The following is a 13,602-nucleotide window of genomic DNA, read 5'->3' as shown; positions in this document are numbered from 1 at the left end:
TCTCTCACTTGGTTTTCAAAGTTCCTTTTGAGCTCATCTAGGAGAGCTTTCTGTGCTTGGGACCCATTCCCTGTTGATGTTTCAGCTGTGGGTGTGGAGTCCACATTGTCTCCCTCTGAATTTGGTTCCTCCCTCTGAGGATAGTTGGACTTCAGAGTCTTTGTAGTCTGCTTTCTACCCATTTTGAGGCAGGGTCCTAGCCATGCCCTTCCTCTAGGGTTTCCAAGCCTTTACTGTTGGGGGTTTTGCCCTGGGGCAATAGTTACTATGTTTTAGGAGTGGGGGAGTTGGAGCAGGTGGGATACACTCTGTCATCCTGGTCCTTGGAGGTTCTAATAGGGGCTTTTTTTTTAAATTTCTGGGCTATGGAGTGGTAGTCCCAGGAGTATTTGCTGTCCCAGACAGCGGCCCTGCTTTGGTTCTTACCTTGCTCTTTCCTGTCCCAGCCCTTTGTTGATAGGCCTGGTAGTGGCCCTTGTGGTTGTTGGGATGCCTTGCCCCCTGAGTTGATCAGGCCTCCTCCAGGACCTGCCTCTGCTTGGCTGCTCCAGGCTATGTATTTTATACCTTTGGATTAGACTAATACAGTTCCAAAAACCTTTACAACTGTAGGATTCTATTTTTCCAATAGATGGCACTACTTTTATTTTTTTGTTTTCAGTTAAAGTAGGCATTTAATACATGTTGGTTAAATTTTTAATCAGCAGTCAGAGTGCAGATAAGAATCCACAGATGTTCCAAGCCTCTCAATTAACCACAGATTTTAGGTGTTATAGTCACTTCTATAGTAGTTTCTAGTAAGTAGTAAAATTGGTTTCATTTCTCATCATCTTTTCCTTCCCCTGTTTCTTTCTCATGCTTCTCTTGCTTCTTGTATCTGAATGTCAAATCTCTCGTTCAACTCTGTTTTTTTCAGCAAGAATGCATGAAAGTCCTCTATTCCACTGAATGACCATATTTTCCCCTGAAACATGATGCTCAGTTGAGCTGGGTAGGTGACTCTTGGTTTTAATCTCAGCTCCTTTTGACCTCCAGAATATCATATTCCAAGCCCTTCGATCCCTCAGTGTAGAAGCTGCCAGATCCTGGGTTATCCTGATTGTGTTTCCACAATATTCAAATTGTTTCTTCCTGGATGCTTGTAATATTCTCTCCTCGATCTGGAAATTCCAGAACCTGGCTATAATATTCCTAGGAGTTTTCTTTTTAGGATCTTTTCCAGGAGGTGATGGGTGGATTCTTTCAACTTCTATTTTGCCTTCTGGTTCTAAAAGATCAGGGGAGCTTTCTTTGAGAACTTCCTGGAGGATGCTTTCTAGGTTCTAACTTTGATCATGGCTTTCAGGTAGTCCAATAATTTTTAAATTATCTCTCCTGGATCTATTCTAGGTCAGTGGTCTTTCCCATGAGATATTTCACATTGCCTTCTATTCTTTCATTTGTTTGGATCTGTTTAAGAATATATTGATTTCTCATAAAGTTATTAGCTTCCATTTGCTCCAATCTAATTCTGAAGTAATGATTCTCCTCATTGAGCTTTTGAGATTCTTTTTGCATCTAGCAAATTTTGTGTTTTAAGGCATTCTTCTCCCCATTGCCTTTTTGAGCCTTTTTACCTTTTGAGTTAGTCTGTTTTTTAAGGTGGTGTTTTCCTTAGTCAGGCTGTTGATTCTCATTTCATAATTTTCTTACATCATTCTCATTTCTCTTCCCAATTTTTCCTCCATTTCTCTTATCTGCTTCTTAAGGTCCTCTATGGCCTGTAACCAGCTAGTATTTTCCTTTGAAGCTTTTGGTGCAGGAGTTCTGACTTCACTGTCTTCCTCCTGTTCCATGCTTTGCTCCTTTTTGTCCCCAAAATAGGAGTCTAGTGTTGGAATGTTCTGTTTGCTTTGTTTCCTTTGCCTGGTCATGTCACCCCTCAGTCACTTGACCCCTGGGCTTTTTGCACAGTAGGTGGCTGTCTGCCACCAGACAGGGGAGCTTTTGTCCCAAACACTGCGGTTTTCTCAGCTGCCAGAGATATTAGATGGGTCCCCTCTCTGAGGTCTCCATACACTCTGGCAAGCTGGACACACACCCCAGGACCTCCACCCTAGACTACAATCCATGTCCAAGCAGGTTAAAGCAAGAGCGATTACCCCTCAGACTGGTGCTTGGTCCCCCTACACTCTGCAGGCCAGGAGCTCAAGCTGCCACGTAGGCCTGGCTGGCTGTACTGGTGTCTCAGTGGCTTCTTGCCCTGGGGGTAAAAGCCATGCACTCCCACTTACTGGGTCCCAAAATCCACACTGCACTGACCTCTCATTTTGTCCTTCACATCTATGTGTTGATAAATCTGGAAACGGCCATAGCTGCTGCTGATCCGGAGTCCCTCCTGCCAGTGGCTGGTCAGGCCTGCCCTGGGGCTAAAGCCTCAGTGTGGGGCTGGGCTCGGCTTCCAGAGCACTGTGCTGGCCGATTCCTGCTGGCCAATTCCTGCCAGCCTGCCGGGTGGTCCTCAATGGGAGGTTAGCTTCTCTGTGTCATTTTGTGGGTTCTGCAGTTCCAAAGTTTGTTCAGAGTCCCCTTTTTACATGGATTGGGGAAGGTGGAAGCCGGAGTAGCGCAGAGGTCCTGCTTCTACTCTGCCATCTTGACTCTTCCCCCCGATGGCACTATTTTTCAATGAATTACATCAAAAAATGTAGTTTGAAGGCCAAACTTCAAATACAGGAGGAAAACTAAATATAAGAATAACTTTTAGAATGTGGGTTCATTTCTAGGGGCTTCAGTTATAGCAGCTATGTGGCACAGTGAATAGACTTCCTTAGACTTGAAACAAGGAAAACCTGAACTCAAATTTTGCTTTAATCGTTTACTGGCTATATGACCTTGGTTTAAACTCTCAGCTTCACTTTCCTCATCTATAAAATGGGGGTAATAATTACAGGTTGCTGTTAGAACCAAATGAGATAAAATATGTAAAGCATTTTGAAAACCTCAAAATAATATTTAGGGGCAGCCAGGTGGCATAGTGAGTAAGAGCACTGTCCCGGTATTGGGAGACCTGGGATCAGTTCTGGCCTCAGATACTTGGCACCCACACAAAAAATAACTGGCCGTGTAACCTTGAGCAAGTTACTTAACCCCAATTGCTTTAAAAAAAAAATCTAAATGTTGTTTATTATTATTTTTATTATACCAAATTGATTTATAAATAATTGCATGGTCCTGGCAAAATTGTAAAAATGCTTAAAAACAAAGCCCCTTTGTCTCATCTATTGGTGTTAATCCTTTATCTATCTGATTCTTTCCACCAAATTTTTCCTCCAATTTGACAACTTCCCTTCTTATCTACCTTGACTTTATTCAAGCGTTTAAAAATAATATTGTATAATCAACATGACTTATTTTGTCTATTTTAGGAGCCAGTGCTGTATAGTAAAAAGAGTCCTGGGTTTTGAAACAGTGAACTAGGGCTCAAATTCCATCTCTGCTACTACTTACTTTGACATGGGATGATGAGTCATTTTATTTCTGGGCCTCAGTTCCTCTTCTGAATAACAAGATGTTGAACTAGATTGCTCTAAGTTCCCTTGTGACTCTAAATTTTGATCCTTTAATCTCTTGTGATCTTCTCTGCTCCTTGTTTGATTAAAAATTCTCACCTTACACATAAATGAGAAACATACTTCCATTAATTCTTATCTAATACGTTTATGATGTAACTTACATCTTATATTTGACTCAAGGATTTATTTGCAATATAATATGTTATATAATACCTCATTTAAATCTGTTTTTCCCCAAAACTGCTTATCAGTTTTCACTATAATTCTTGCCATTTAAGGAGTTCTTTACCTGATAATTTGTATTTCTGGATTTATCAAACTCTGGGATATTATATTGTGTTATGTCTGATTCATGCTTACCTAATCTCTTCAAGAGCTTCCTCATTATCCTTCAACAGGAAATCATCAACCACCAATATTTCTTCTTCTAGTCCCTTATTGTTTGATCTTAAACTTGATGTCACCCATTATCTTTGATATTATTCTTACCATGAAAAAAGCTACTTTTTTTCCCCTCAGTTGATCCAGTTCTCTTTTCCATGTAAAGTCTCATATTTATTCTTAGCTCCAAGACTTTTCTTTAGTGGTCTTTTTTCTTGAATTTCTCCTCCAGGTACTATTCTATCACCTTTGATAGGTCTGCCTCTTTAGATCCTTTCTCTTCTCCATTATTGGTTGAAGATTTTATCCTGTTTTTGTTTGTTTTTAAGAAAAGCCCCATTTTTCCTGCTGACCTAGACTGTGAAGAGGTCTTTTTTGAATCCCTTTATTTTCCCTGTTAGAAAAGAAACTAGTCTGCTCTTTGTGCAAAGAAACCAATTATTTATCTATGTTTAAAAATATAATTATTCTGATTGTAATGTAGGTTATTAAAAACTTTTCTATGCTTGCCTTAATTTCTGAAAGACAGAAATATCTTAAATAAAAGATAAGTAATTAACTTAATGAAATATCCTGCTAAATTTCAGTTAGTTATTGCATTAGTGACAAAAGTTATATGGAAGAATATGTGGATAAGAATTTAAAGGAGAGTTTTATTTTAATGTGGATAGACATTGCTGGAACTTAAGTTAAACCATAAAGCATTAAAATCATAAAATATTGATTAAAAATAAATCAAAGGGACAGAATAGTTCATAGATAATCTAGACATAGAATTAAAGAATGTAACAGGATTGTTATTTTTAAATGTAAGGTCATACAATATTGAGGCAGTAAATATTCAAAGAAAAGTTGTTAAGCAAAATGGGCAAAAAAAAAAGACAATGGAACTAGAGTCACATTTTATATCATATACTGTAATGAATTCCAAGTGGAATGGTGTTCATATACATGAGAAAACTCAGGAGCTTAAGTGATTTCTCCAAGGTCATGCAGGTAGTAAGTGAGAAAGCTAGAATTTAAATCCAGGTCCTCTGACAAAAAATTCATAGTGCTTTCTGCTACCACACTGATATTTTTTCCATCATAGAGAAAATTAGAACAAAAAGGAACAGCAATTGTATCAAGGAGGAAAATTATCTCTATTAAATAAACTAAAAACATGGTAAAAAAAAGACAATATAATGGATTTTCTATTCAAAATAATTTTTCATCAAAATTTTCAAAAAGAAAGTAACAGATGGGTAAAAGATCTTTGTGCAAATACAGCTGATAAGCATAGGATATTTGAAATCTGCAAGGGTTTGGTACATATTTATTAGAATTAGCACCCATTCCTGAAAAAATAAACTATCAAAGGAGATTTATGTTTCTTTCTCTAAGGAATAAACACAAATAGTATGTGCCTCCCTTAAAATTGTTCTTTCTCTATAATGAGCAGATAAATGCAATTTAATATAACCTTAGGATATCACCTTACACCATAGGTAACAATGATAAATATCCAAATGCTTCTGTGGCTGTAGAAAAGTTGTCATAAGATTACACTATTGCTGGGCATAAAAACTGGTGAAATCTTTTTTAAAAGCAATTTGACAGTATACAATAGGAGCAATCAGAATGTTAAATCTTGGAGCTTATTGTTTAAATTACATTCTAAATATGTTAAGCACAGGCCTAACTGTATTACTCTATTGTTCAATAAATACAAATGGTTTATTACTACCTCTAGGGCCAAATGCATACTATTCTATTTGACATCTAATTCCTTTCAAAACCTGGCTACAATCTGCCTATCCAGGCTTATTACATGGTTATCCCTTCCACATCACAACTTTCCCCATCAGTTTTGATGTGTTGTGGGTCAGAATAAGAAATTGAATGGGAATTTTTGGGGAGTTTTGTGGAGGCTACAGGTGGTATGTGAATGCCAGCAGACAACACAGAAAAAGTTTAGAAACTCAGAAATGCATAAAACATATGTGTACTATTGTATAATAATACCAACCCAAATTTTACAATAAAGTATTGCAAACACCCCATAAAAGAAATAGAAAAAATTCAGACTTCCTCTCTGGTAGGAAGGGAGAGTTAAACATTTTACACAGGTTTTCCAGATTGTAGGGGCACCATGCCCCTAACCCCTGTAATGTGTAAGGGAGAACTGTGCATTAGTCTTCTTCATAAACTCTACTATGCAACCAATCTCACTTATGGTTGTTTATCATTCATGACACTGCAAAGCAGAGATCATGAACAACCTTCTTCATGAAACTTGTCTTTATCCCCCAGCTTCTGGTGATTACTAAAAGCTCCATCACCCCCCCAAAAATTTTGTATTTATTTTCTACATATTTTATATACATTTATACCTGATATAATTACCTGCTGTCTCCACTAAACCTTGAAGACAAAGGTTATTTCATTTGTCTTGAATCTCCAGTGACCAGCACGATGTCTGGTGATTAATAAACATTTGTTAATTGGTTTGTTAATTTGTTGATTGCTTACTGTTATTAAGAGAGGAGAAATATTTATTTATATGAAATATTCACAATTGGAATTTCTATAAATGACAAGATTCTGCAAATAACTCATATATCTAATGACTCTAAAGTGGCTAATCAAATGATTATACTAAATTTTATCGTACTGTAGAACTGCAAAATAGAAATTTGTTGTTCAGTCTTTTCAGTCATGTCCAGCAAGATACTGGAGAGGTTTGCCATTTCCTTTTCTAGCTCATTTTACAGATAAAGAAACTGAGGCAAACAGAAATAAGTGACTTGCCCAGTGTGACACAGATAGTAAGTATCTGAGGTTGGATTTGAGCTCAGGTCTTCCTGACTCCAGGTTCAATGCTCTATCCACCTAACCACTCCTGCCAAATATAAATACAAAGAAAGAAAAAAAGTAAAAGATATTAAATGATTAAGAATAGGCAGAAAAATATACATTGCACCTATGAAAATAACAAGAAAAATAATTTCAAAACTTTTTTTTTTCCTAGGGGCAGCTAGATGGTGCAGTGAGTTAAGGGCTGGCCCCGGAGTCAGAAGGACCCAAGTTTGTTTCTGGCCTCAGACACTTAACACCCACACAAAAAAAGCTATCTGTGTAACCTTGGGCAAGTTACTTAACCCCAACTGTCCTCCAAAAGAAAGAAAAAAAAACTTTTCTGCATAGTGGATAAAGGGCTTGGAGATAGGAAGACCTAGGTTCATGTTCTGTTTCTGATATACATGAGATGCTTAAGTAATGAGCACATCACTAAAACACTAAATTCCACTTTACCTGGCAGTTCTTTTAGATTTTCAATTACAGATCTGACTGACTAGAGATTGTTTCCCTCCATCAATGAAATCACAGAACAATAATTGATAATCATAATGATGATGACACCAACAGTGGGAGCAAATTCTTTTGAAATTCAAAAACTCGATCAGAAGGGGACACAGGGAAAATTGAAATTTTCTGTGCTTAAAATCAATGTATATATTTCTAAAAAATTACAAGTATTTTACAGCTAATAGGTTTGTGTGTGATCAATTTTTATTTTTGTTCTTTCAAATGTTTTATTTGGTAGTTACTAAGTTTAGCATTAGTGTATCTATCATAATTGCATATGCTTAATTATAAAGTATCATCATATTTCACTCATATATATTTGTGATATAGTTAGAATCAAATATATAATGTTTATTTGTAATTATGTGCACATAAAATAACAGCCAGCTTGAGTGTTAGATTTAAGTAATATAGAATCACAAAATGAACATTCATGGATCTAGTAAAAACATAGGTAAATTAATGTTTTGTTTCCATGGTACCAATTTTTATAAATATAGAAGACAACTAGAAACCTGAAATTCAAGAATATTTAAACTATTGTTATTTACTAAAAGTAAATACTATAATTTGCTATTTTTAGTATATATATTTCTTAGAATCATCTCTGAATATTATTTTTTAAATGTATTTACTATTAGTTTACAACATTCAGTTCCACAAGTTTTTGAGTTTCAACTTTTCTCCCTCCCCTCCCTTTATCCCTGCCCCCTTGGTAGCATGCAATCTGATATGGGTTCTACATAGACCTTCACATTAAACATTAGTCAACTTGTAAAAAAGAATTATAACCAATGGAATGAATAAGAAGGAAGAAGAAACAAAACAAAAAAGAGAGTTACCTTCAATGTGCATTCAGACTCCATAATTCTTTCTCTGGATGTGGTAGCCTTTTCTTTGGTCTTATAACCTTGCATTGCTGAGATGAGCCCAGTCTATCAAAGTCAGTCATTGCAGACACGAAGTGTCTGTAATTGTGAATAATGTTCTCCTGGTTCTGCTCCCCTCACTCAGCATCAGTTTACATTTTCTCTTTTTTTTTTTTGGAGGGGAAAGGGCAGGACAATTGGGGTTAAGTGACTTGCCCGAGGTCACACAGCTAATAAGTATTAAGTGTCTGAGGTCAGATTTGAACTCAGTTCTTCCTGACGCCAGGGCCAGTGTTCTATTCACTGCGCCACCTAGCTGCCCCTCAGCATCAGGTTATATAAGTCTCTCCAGGTTATTATGAAGTTCTTCTGCTCCTCATTTCTTATAGCGCAATAGTATTCCATTACATTCATATACCACATCTTGTTTAGCCATTCCCCAATTGATGGGCATCCCCTTGGTTTCCATTTTTTTGCCACCATAAAAAGAGCTACTATAAATATTTTTGTACATACTGGTCCTTTTCCCACTTGTATGACCTCTTTGGGATACAACCCTAAAAGTGGTATTGCTGGGTCAAAGGGTATGCACATTTTTATAGCCCTTTGGTGAATATTCTTTATTTTAAAATGCCTTGAAAACTTCAACTTCATGTCTGAAAACCTGAAAATAATTTGAATTTTATGAAGATAAATTGTTCCAACTTGAATATATTATTGATATGATTTATTTACATTGGTTTTTTTCATGCTTTATTTTAACAGTGAATGTGGAGATTATTTGGAAAGGTATCAGTCAACTTTTGGGAAGTCAGTCTCACATAATTTTGCTGATGACATCAACCATTTCATCAACATGAACAATACATTAGCAGAAAGGGGGGATCCTGCCTTCAAGAAACTTTTATTTCATGTGTATTGTGTTTCTAGGTGTAAAAGATCTATTTCCCATAGACTAGTCTAGTTTTTCCCTGAAGGAAACTGTTTATCAAGACCTAATCAATGAAGGAAACTAAGTAGTTTCAAACTACCACCTAAAGCTCAGACTCTGAGAATCTGTTGAGAAAGTCAACACAACCATCCTCACTCACTGCTGTCCTTTTGGAGAGGAAGTGAGTTTCATCCACATGAACAAATGTGCCCTTGATGAATTTCCTTTCCAAGTTATTGTTAAGTCAAATCTGTTTATTAAATGTTAAGTGGTCTAAGAATATCTCTTTTCATTTTCAAGCTGCAACCATTCGACTGGCCTGTGACAGTCCTAACTCAAAATACCAAGTGAGTAATTATTTCTTTAACTTAAGCAAGAATAAATTAAAAATCCATGCTGTTTCTATTTTTGTCTAAATAAAATTATTTTAAAAATATCAATGCACATCATTCACGTAAGGCCACTTTTGAACTAATATAGACTAAAAAGTATAGCAAAAAAACTCTTTTTAATTGAAAAAAATCTCTCTCTCCATATCCTTCCACTAATGTGGGAGGGGAAGGGGAGTTAGGAAGTCTACAAAACATGGAAACAGGTATTAGAAACAAGAAACAGATAAAACTTTTCTATAGCACAAGTAGAAAACCCAGCTATTTGTCAATAAGATTTTACAGGCCTGAGAAGAATAAGTATCATAATTTTATCCCAGATAGCAATACAAGTCCTTGCCATCACATTTTTTTTCCTTTATTTTTCCCCCCTTTTCTACTGCCCCACCTTACTTCTTTCCTTTTCTCCATTCTGTGCAATGCAGATAATAAATCACATCCCTCTGAAAAGTCAGCTATTTTTATTTGACATGCCCTGCTTCCTTAATGTCAACATGACAAAAAAAAAATCTCATCTTTAGCAGATGTGAGTGAAAAACAGCAGAGTAATGTTGTTTTATAGAATTCAACAGCATTTTATAAGCTAGAAAAATGAGGACAACCTGTGTGTAATGTGTGATTAAGAGAGTCTTTTTCACACATTTCAAAGTATCTTCTCTCAGGAAGTTATAACCAGAAATACTATTTCACACATTGATGTATTTCTCATTACAATGGAGACCCATTCCAGATGTGTGCACAGTATAGTTCATCAAGTATATAAAATTCACAATGAGACAATGCCTTTACGCAACTTTTTCATGCCTATTTGTAATTCTTGATTTTAAACCAAATATTTGTAAAAAGGTATGATATCAACATGAAGAATAGTTGAAATAACAAGTGAATAATTTCATGGGATGTTTTTGATAAAAGAAGCTCAGTAATTATTACTGATTTTAAAATTACAAATCCTACTCATCTTAGCAATTCAACAAATATTTAATAACCACTATTTTTTTTTTTGCTTTTTGGAGGGCAATTGGGGTTAAATAATTTGCCCAAGGTCACACGGCTAGGTTTTTTTGGGTGTGTGTGTTAAGTGTCTGAGGCCGGATCCGAACTCAGGTCCTCATGACTCTGGGGCCAGCACTCTACTCACTGCACCACCTAGCCGCCCTGAGAACCACTATTTTCAATGCACTGTACTAGAAGATAAGGTGAAATTTGGCCTTCAGTGATCTTATAGTCTTGTAGGAGTTTGCAATCTGGTGTGGGATGTGTATTTGTTAGGTTTCATTCTATAAACATGTATTAAGAATTCACTCTACAAGTCATTTTGCTAGGCTCTGAGGATACAAAGATACACACACACATACACACGCACAGAGTTCCTGTCCACAAAGAACTTGTGTATACCGTGTTTCCCCAATAATAAGACCTATCCCGAAAATAAGCCCTCCCCTTACTGTGTAAGATTCCTCTAAAATAAGCCCTCCCCCAAAAATAAGACCTATTGAGATTGCTACTGTAGTGAAGGTGATCCCCTGCGCTACATGCTATATTATGGTACCCTCTGTATGCACCGTCCCGTCTCCCCCCCCGGGTGAAACGCACGCTGCGCTCCGAGCTGCATCCAATCAGAGCTGCAGCAGTGAGCTCGTCATCCTGTTCTTCCCCAGTGATTTGCTTGCTGGCGCCATTGAGAGCAGTGCCGCGGAGGAGAGCTGAGGCAGGACAACATAAGCCCTCCCCTGAAAATAAGCCCTCTGGTGTTTTTCTTTCAAAAAAAAATTAGTAAGACAGTGTCTTATTATCGGGGAAACACGGTATATATATATACATATATATATACACATGTACATATATGTACATATATACACATATGTATATGCATGCATGCATGTATGTATACCTATTCATGAGTATTAATTTAATATAAAATAAAATATGAGTTCAAAATAGGAGTATAACATATAACATCGTCCCCCTCCCACCCTGTTCTGTACAGTATACAGTCTTTGTTGGTGATATCATTAGACTCTAGGTATTCAATTATCATCTCTACATAGACAACCTCAAAATGTGCATCTTCCCCTCTCATCGTTCTCCTAAATTCTAATCCTGTATCACCAACTCCCTGATATACATCTCCACCTAGGTGTCCCATAGATTTTTCAAGCTCAATTTATCCCAAATAGAACTCATTATATTTTCTCCTAGACCATCCTTTTTCCTAATTTCTCTTTTTTCTGCTAAGGGTGCAACCATTTTCCCATTCTCCCAGATCCGCAATTCTGGAGTCATTCTTAATTCTTCTCTCTTACCCTGCATACCTAAATAGTCATTAACAATGTTGTGAATAAAAACCCTTTGTCCAATTTTAGGCATTAGTATTTAAACCCCCTAAACCAGAAATTGCTATAAATTAGGACATGATTCATTGATTTGTTCATTTTCTAGACTTTTACAAATATTAGTAATGTAGATTAAACTTAAGGATGTACACGTTTTCTCCCAGAGAATCTGTTTGTCATACATTTACCAGGACATTCCTCTAGTGCTCTATAAACATTACTAGAGCTTAGCCAGTATGTAGTAGAAGACTCAGGGAGTGAAATTATCCCTAATTTCCAGACTGTAGGCCTGGTCACTATTGGGTAATAATAATGATCATAATAGTCACCAGCATGTATGTAACACATCAAGGTTTGCAAAGTGCTTTACACATATTATCTCATGTGAACCTTACAACACCCCTGGATATACAGTCAGTTCTGATATAAAGCATGTTTCAAATACATAAATTTAATCCATCTTGATTCATCTATTAGGGAACATTTTGAGCATGTCTCAAATTTCAAGGTTCCTTCTGCCAATTTCTTCCCAAACATTGAGAAAACTCAGAAAAGTGCATCATTTCACAATAACTTACAAACAGCAACCCTTCCAATGCCCATTTCCATGAATGGACTTCAGATCTTTTTAAATGTAAAGTTCTGTATTTATTGTATATTTTCTGGTGTAGTATGAGCTTTTGGTGCAGTAAAGGGCTAGTCCACACCACCTCTACTCCTGCCTCTTTCTGTAATGGCCTCTGCAGCCACCTCCACAACCCTAGACTGTCAGTCTCAATCTACCCAGTTTGCTTATGCATCCAGGGTGCAGGTCAAGTAGCAACCTGGGGCTACTGAGCTGGCCACAATTTATTGTAGTATTTGTATATTTCTTAACTACTTAACATATATAAAACTGTGCCACTTTTTATTGGATTCCCAGTTTGTTTTTAATGTGTCATTTGAGGAAATTTTTTAGTGTTGTGCCCCCAACTCTATTTCCCCCCAAATCTGTATGTTTTCTGTACTTTTTATTGCTCAGTTTGGATGGTGCTTTGGGGGGCAGAATTCTACTCCACAACAACTCTCTATCACTCTAATCCATGCCAACATCACCTCTCATCTGGACTACTGATCTTGCTGCTTCCACTATCTCCCCTTTGTAATCTAGCCTATCCCTCAGGGTTGTTATGGAGCTAAAATGATATATTTGTTAAGAAATTTTCAAACCTTAAATCTCTTTTTTAATGCTAGTAGTTATTATTATTATTATTATTATTATACATCCTTTGAAAAGCTAATATTGCTAAAGCAGAGGAAGGATTGTATTATTGCCCCCATGACAATGATTCACTATTACCTCTAGACAAAAAACAAAGTAAAATAAACAAAATGCAAAAAATATGACTCCTCTGACACTTAAAGTACTTCCCAACCTAGCTCCAAACTGTCTTTCCAAATAAGTCACATTTTCCTATCTTATGCACATTTCAAACAAAGTTACCTATTTGCTGCTTCTGTATCAGTAAATTTACACAGATCATCTCCATTCCTGGAATTATCCCTCATTTGGACCATTTAGAATATCTAATTCGCTTCAAAGTATATCTTGAGTAGACTCCTATATTCAATCTTTACTGATTCCTCCAGTTTTTAGACCCCTCTCATCCCATTAAATTACTTTGTATTTTCTTATATTTATTATATATTGTATTATATTGTTATATTGTATTGTATCATATCGTATCATATCATATTATATGGTATCATATTATATTATATTATATTATATTATATTATATTATATTATATTAT

This window comes from Petaurus breviceps, unplaced genomic scaffold, assembly GCF_028583685.1.
Source record: "Petaurus breviceps papuanus isolate PSGF00001 unplaced genomic scaffold, PetGlider_PUasm1.0 91133, whole genome shotgun sequence".
Taxonomy (NCBI): domain Eukaryota; kingdom Metazoa; phylum Chordata; class Mammalia; order Diprotodontia; family Petauridae; genus Petaurus; species Petaurus breviceps.
Note: the sequence above shows the minus strand (reverse complement) of the source record.